Here is an 8,505-nt window from a genome sequence, read left to right as displayed (position 1 = left end):
ATAATTCATGTAATTACTTGAAGATTTTGATAATTTGTGTAACCTCCCAAACCCGGCCTAAACGTCATGGTTGAATCGAGAAGGCCACATTGGACACCTTAGTGTTGAACTTACCCTAACGATAGTTAAAAACCTTCAAGTACTCCTTTTTATAAAATGATGGTTTCTATTGCTAGCTTTGGAAAACGTCCATTTACTTAGTCCAACCATGCTTACGTCAAATTAGCGAATTAGGTGATTTTTTGTAAAACCTTACTGACGGTGTTGCCTTTGAAAAATCATTTTGTTATCTTCTTAGCAATGGAAATGTACCATTACTATTCAAATTATTAATTTAGTCATATATCATGCATAGTCCATTTCAACATATTTATAAAAATCATGTATCTATACCAAATATGCGTGTCATGCATGCATGAAAAATCCCAAAATCTCAAGCAGTCCCAAACCACAGTTTAAAAAACTTTACAATCCAAAATTGAATAATATTAAAAAAATAACCAAAAAAATAATTAAATTAAATTAAATTAATATGACGAAGTAAAGTCCGAAGTCCGTCGTACGTCTGCATGCCAATTTCGATCCTAAGTTCGATCATTACCTGAGAAGTTGAGATAATGGGGTGAGCTTAATAAGCTCAATGTGAGACTAAACAAGTATTAAGCATTCATACAAGCAATTTCATAGAGGTACCAATAACACGATAAAACATTATCAATAATAATTTCCAAATACACATGATCATGAAAAATGCACATGTGAGATCCTACCCATATCATCCGCTACAAACTACGAGTTCCCCAGAACCCATCTACCAAACTCCAACGTATGTGAGCAATGCTCGATGCGGTAAAACCACCAATAATATATAATGCAGTGAAACTACCAAATAAACAATGTGATATAATCGCCAATCCCCTCGGTACTCCAAATGTAGTGCACTAACTACAAATATGTACAGACTTAATATGCCGCCGGTACTCCACAGAACTCCTCCATCAACCACAAAATCCCATCCTAATGCACATGCAATATGTCATACCAATTCATACTTAATCATATTTCAATACTTTTCACATTTATTCGACATGTTCAACATGTCCTCAATAATCACATACTTTCAGGAAAAGGAATCTCCAATTTTCAAATTACCATTAAGATGGTATCTATCAATATCATTCAATTCCCATACTTTACAAATTTCATTGTGCACCAATAGCAACCTCACATATATATATCATAGTAAATATGTCATGCATTTAAATCATACACAAACCTAATATCTCAACATTAAATACCATTCAATCAAAAATTCTCATATCACATAATATAATTATGCATAACAATCTCAATTACATATTCATGCAGCCAACCTAGCAATTTTGACAACACATCATTCTTTTAAGGCTCGAAACGTACCTGGTTTGACCACTCGCAAAAATAATATTTTGGCTACTATGCCAAACAAATCAGCAAATTAATTTATCAAATACAACATGACATTTATCATTATCAAACAAATTTTACAAGTTTAGGACCCACACTTTATTTTTTGCTTTCTCGCAGCACCCTAGTGAATCTTCTAATTTTCCTTAATAAACCTTTATACGATTCTAAACAAAAATTCAGTATAAATTTAATCAATTTATCACTTAACCAACTCCCAATTACCCACTTATGGGTTCAAACCAATTGTCGAATTAATAATATTTATTAATTCAACTAGTTCGATTCCTTAACTTGTATCGATGCGAACCGTACGTACGATCGTTCTTCGGCTTTACGGTTTATTCGAGGCATTTGGGTCAGCGCCTAATTCCATAATATACTGGAAAATCAGTAGCTAATAATTATTCAATTCCTTCATTTAATCAATCCATAGCATTTACCCTACAACTATGTCGAAACAACAATTAATTTTACACTTAACTGCATTTATGCTTCCCGATTTGTGAGTTTCAAATGCCCAAACGATTAAGAACATTTTTCCCTAATTGACATGGATTTAATAGCTGATTAGGAGGGTCCAAAAACTTGAATTAAATCTGGAATTAATTGGGCAAGATTCAAGAAACAAAACAGCCCCCTATTCTACACATATGTGCACCCACCACCACCCATGGTGGCCGAAATTGGGGATGAATTTTAAAATGGTTTGAGACCTCATTAAAATATGAAAAAATGCCTTTAAAAACATTTAAAATCCCTTAAATTCCAGATCTGGAAATTTAGATTTTTAATGGACAAGATTAATTAAGAAATTGAAGAGAAAAAAGACATTACACAAGCTAGTCGAGAGAAACGGCAATGACACTTTCTAGGCGATGATTGGGATCGATCTTGGAGTTAAAAATTTCAGATTTGGGGCTGATTTAATTGAGGAAATTTTGCAGCAATATAGTAAAGGAGATGGTGCAAAATCTTGATGGTAAAAGGTGAGGTGTAGACAACAGAAACAATGGAGGAAAAAGGAAAAGAAAAAAATAAAGATGAAGAGAGGGAAAAGGGGTTAGGGACGGCTAAGGTAGAAGAAAAGTAATTAAAAGACTGATTATTTTGATAAAAAATTGTATTTATACCTAGGTTTACTAGGCTTGGATGCCAACACATAAAAAAAACAAGGGAATATGCAAAAAATTTATTTATTTTGTAAAAGTTGAGACTTGAACTTGGGACCTCCAACTAACTTTCAAGTTTTCACATTTAATGACTAACCATTAAGTCAATTCACTATTTTTGATATATTTCAAAATTTTATGGAGCTAAATTTGGGATGCTACAAATTGAATTTGTAAACCTCTGAATCTTGTTAAAATATACTAAAAATCATTTTAAAAACATCTCTTAGCTCTTTATTATGATATTCACCATTTTTATGCAAAAGATAGATTTAAAATCATGGATCTCTAATTTTCTTGCTTAGATCAATGAAAATTCAAATTAAAAACACCTACTAAAAATTTAAAACATAAGAAAATAATAGATTTACCTTTAACTCGAAAACCTCCACGAATTTGTACCAATTGAGTAAAACCGAGCTAAGTTTAGGTGAGAAATTAGAGAAGAAAGAGTGATTTTCTTGCAAAATTGAAGGAATAGAGAGTGTTTGGATGGCAAGAAAACATAAAGAAATGCAGAAAATTTGAGAGAAAACTTTCAATTCTTGATCTAACAAAATTTTACAATGAAAAAAAAAAGGAGAAAAATAGGACAGCAGTGGCTTTTTATAGCCTAGCTAAATCTTTTTTTGAAATTTGAGTTATTTGCCCTCTAAGTCCTCTCATGTTTATCCCCTGTTCTAATAGCTCCCCTTTTAACCACTAGTTTTTAATTTACACATTTAACCTCTACTTTAACCACTATTCCCAAATTAGTCTTTATTATTATACTAATTCCTCGATTATTAATACCATAATTATTTTATTTAATTATTATTTTACTATTATTAACTAATTATTTATTTAATCCTATTTTAATCCCTATGACACAAAATCTGATTTTTTCTCAAACCCATAATCTAATGTCAATTCTACTAAGGGTGGGTTTGGATGGGCGATTGGGTGCGGTACGGTGCGGTGCGTTTAACTTACTTTTTGTCTCACGCTACATTATCGCTACCGTATCTAATCTCACCACCACCGCTGTTTTTACACTAACCATAGGTAAACGCACCGTCCATGCAAACTCACCCTAACTCAGTTTTCAGGATGTGACACCCATAGTGAAAAAAGCAAAAATAATGATGGCCCAAAGGTGAGTGAACCCTCTTGTGGGAAAAAATAGTGGTTCAAAATCTTTATGTGAGTGAAAAAAATATATGAGGTGAGCCTTACTCTCCAAACAAGCTTGCATCCTTATTCGTTTTAGGCAAAACTATTTATCTTTGACTAATCTTAACAAATCTTTGCCTAGTGTGTTTGTGTCTCTTTTGCATGAATATGAGAATATCTTTAATGAGGCACCGAACGGATTGCCACCTTTAAAGGAAATTAAGTATCAAATTGACTTAGGCTCCATTTATTTCACTAAAATTGGCTTCCGGAAAATGACCTACTTTTCTAGAAAAGCTAATATTTTCTGGTGTTTGGATGAATTTGCGTAAAATATTTTCTGTTGTTTGACAGATTTTCTGAAAATATTTCATAAAAGTTATTTTCAATGAAACAAGTATACATTTGAGATTTATGATAAAGAGTTTAAATGAAGTAGTGAATTGATTACAAAGTGATGTTAAGGTGAAATTATAGTAAATAATGAATATTCATGATGTTAAGGATTAAATTGTAAAATTTGTGAAACTTATAATTGAATTAAGAGAAGTGATATGCATGAAAATTTGGTATGTGCAATAAAAATTATAATGAATTGTTTGATTAAATTGTTTATATGGTGAAAATAAATTACATGGCAATAGGGAAAAATTGAAAAATATACAAAAGTTCACGTGTGAAACAATTTAATATGTGAATAAGGAAATTATAATAAAATTTTAATGAATGTGTCATGATATGATAAAATATGCATAAAGTATTGTAAAAGTGAAATTGTGGAAAAATATGGAATCTTTATTATGACAATGACTAAAATGTTAAACTTGAGAAAATATGTATGTAACACCCCTTACCCGTATTCAACTCCGGAATAGGGTATGAGGCATTACTAGAACACTTACACATGTAAACGTATTAAACCGAGTTACAAAATTTCATTCAAATTTAAACTCTTCAAATTTTTAACATGCTTTTATAATTCTTTACAACATATCCTCAAAATATTATATTCATAACAAATAGGGCCTACGAGACCCGATACTTACTCATGTAATTCAATACTTCATTTCCATTTTATTCAATTCACAATCTTTCATGTTCACAATTCAAATCAATTTCTCAATCCAATATATATATATTTCAATACCACAATAATTCTTTTAATTCAAATCATATCACTAGAAACTTCCATTTAATTCATGTACACTTCAATATCGTTAAGTTCAATACTAATACATATTCACCATTTAACTCAACGTTTATCGATTATACCATTCATTAACACATTTATAAAATTCTTAGTAGTACAATGAAAACATCACTTAAGCTTAAATAACAACATCAAATCAACTCATCATCCCCTTTTTCGTCATTTTATTCTTCAAGTATGAACTTAGTATTTCATTTCCTTTCCACACCCAATTCCTACGAATATCACACAAAACAATAACATATCATTCAACCATAGTCACAAGCTAGTACATTTAAACATAATTCTTTTTGGAATTAACCATATGATAAACCATTTCAAGTAAGTTTACATAATTTAAACATTACGACCCTTTCCATGATCACAAGCATATTCCCATCTAGGCACTTACCATTTCAATGCATAACTTATAAATTTAACGTGGCATAATTCAGCCACCACTTGGCCAAAGCTTAAGCGTGTACACTACACATGTTAGCCTAATAAACATATAGCGTAAGCATTATAAGTATGGCCGAGTTCAACATTTATTCATGTATCAAACTTACCAACATGAGTTAATTCATAAACCATTCAGGCCTTACTTCATACCAAATCATATACCAAATATACCACACTCACATACTACGAAACTTTATTTTCCCATGTGAGCTTAAATCATGATCAATAATACGCAAATGTAAGAATCATTTCTATTTTAACGTTTATCGATTATAATCGAGCATATAACCAATTATACACAAATAATTCATATATATAATTAATTTTTCTCCTCCTCCTCTCCATTCCATATCCTTTATGTATAAAACATGCTTAAATAGCATTATACATAATTTCACTATTCACTTATATTTAAATTCAAAGCTGTCTATTTGAGTCAGAGTCACTAAATCATTTTTATCCGAAGCTACAGAGCTCCAAATTAAGATCCGTTAATTTTCCCAGAAACTAGACTCACATTTCTTCTTACCAAAAAATTTTCAATTTTTTTTACTTGGCCAATTAGTACATTTTATTCTTTAAATTCACCCTTGTTTCACTACTCAACATCTCTGACCTCTCTTCACTAAAAATAAATTATCTCATTGTACAAAATTCGGATGATGTTTCCGTTTGCTTCCTTTGAAAATAGACTCATTAAGGATTATAAGAATATAAATTATAACTTGTAATTTTTTTTACAATTTTTAATTATTTTCCAAAGTCAGAATAGGGGATTCCGAAATCAATCCGATCCTGCCTCACTAAAATTCAAATACCTCAAAATGTATAACTCTTTTTCTTGCTGTGTTTCTTTAATGTAAAAATAGACTCCTTAATATTTCATTTCATATCTCATTCACTCTCTAATTAAATTTCCACCATTTTTGGTGATTTTTCAAAGTCACACTATTGTTACTGTCCAAAACTGTTTTGCTGCACATTTTACTTTTTCATAATTTCATTACATCTTTTCATCTTACTCAAGGGTCGATTAAATATCGAACCCAATATTCATCACATAACCTTATTCGATTCACATATATTTTCACTTATCCAATTTCCCTGATGAACACTTCGGAATATTAACCGTTACACGGTGGAATCAGCACTTAGCAACCACTTCATGTTCAAAGGATCCCGGTGGAATCAGCACTTAGCAACCACCTTATAATCAATGATATAGGAATCAGCACATAGCAACCCCTTTCACAATCAAGGATACGGTGGAATCAGCACTTATCAACCACCTTATAATCAATGATACGGGGAATCAGCACATAGCAACCCCTTCACAATCAAGGATACGATGGAATCAGCACTTAGCAACCACCTTACATTCAAAGAATCCCGGTCAAATCCGAGTGTTCAATCGGGAACCTTACTTCACAATATTTTACCAATTTTTCCAATTTCTTCACATTTTGTAATCTACATCAAATATTTATTCTATATTCAATCATATCTCAACAATATATTAAATAAAATTAAAACAATGTATTATTCACATACAAACTTACCACCATGCTTTCAAGGTCAATTCCTCATCTTTCTTGGTTTATAATATCACATTTAACTTATATAACACTCACATTATTCAGTCTAGTCCTAAAATCACACTTTGGCAAAAATTACATTTTTGCCCCTAAAGTTTCACAAAATTATGATTTTTCCCCAAAGCTCGTAAATTAAACTTCATCCCTTATTCTTATGTATTATGACATGCTGAACATTTTTCCCTTCTATGGAAACATCAAATTCCCACTCTAACACTTACTTATGAACATTAGGTATTTTTACCGATTATGTCGTTTTACTCGTTTTCACTTAAAATCACTTAGCAAAAGTTGTTTAACATATTTTCAAGCTTTATATTCTACCATAAAACATCAAAATAAACACATTTCACCTATGGGTATTTTTCCAAATATAAACCCTAGGTTAAATTATTGCTAGAAATAGCTAAAACAAGTTACCGGGACTCCAAAAATGTAAAGAACATTAAAAACGGGACTTGGAATCACTTACTATGGAGCTTGGAAGCTTGAAAACCCTAGAAATGGCTTCCCCCTTGTGAAATTCTTCCAAGGCTTGAAGATGATGATTTTTGGCCTATTTTGTCCTTTTAATACATTTTAATTACCAGATTACAAAAATATCCCTAACTTAAAAATTTCCTATTTCACTTATCTCATGTCTATTTTTGTCCACAATGTAACCAATGGTCTAATTACCATTAAAGGACCTCCAATTTAAAATTTCATAACAATTGGACACTTCTAACATGTAAAACCCAACTTTTGCACTTTTTACAAATTAGTCCTTTTGGCTAAATTGAGTGCACAAACGTCGAAATTTTTGAACGAAATTTTCACGAAATCATTCTATGAAATTGTAGACCATAAAAATATAATAAAAATAATTTTTTCCTTGGATTTGTGGTCCCGAAACCACTGTTCCGACTAGGCCCAAAATTGAGCTGTTACAATGTAGATGAAATAATAGAAGTGAAATACATAGAAATTTGATATGTGAAATGAGATATTAAGGTAAATTATGTGATTAAAGTGTAACAAGAAAGAAAATTGATTTACTATGATTAATTAGTTAATATTGAACTTTTATGACAAAAAGGGACTAAATTGAAAAGTTATGAAAGTTTATAAGAAAATATTTGGTAAGTGAAGAATTTAGTAGAGAATGTAACATCTCGGTGCTTTGACCCAATGTTCGGGTTGGGTATAGGGGTGTTATAGTGAATAGAGCCTTATTACTTTGGAAAATGTCTTACGGAAAAAAAAGTTGGTAAGACATTTTACGGGAATAAGGGGGTAATTTTATGCTGACTGGAAAACCTTTTACGTTGACCATCCTATTTTACATGAAGCAAACATCGAAAAAGGCTGAAAATATTTTCCATAAAAGCTTTTATGTTGAAACAAATGGAGCCTTAGTTCTCGGTTCTACAATTCCAAATTGACTAGCTTATAGAAGCAATCCTGAGAAGAAAAGGAGTTTCAAAGGCAACTGGAAGAACTATTGGAG

The sequence above is a fragment of the Gossypium raimondii genome, chromosome 6, assembly GCF_025698545.1.
Source record: "Gossypium raimondii isolate GPD5lz chromosome 6, ASM2569854v1, whole genome shotgun sequence".
In the NCBI taxonomy this organism is placed as follows: Eukaryota; Viridiplantae; Streptophyta; class Magnoliopsida; order Malvales; family Malvaceae; genus Gossypium; species Gossypium raimondii.
Note: the sequence above shows the minus strand (reverse complement) of the source record.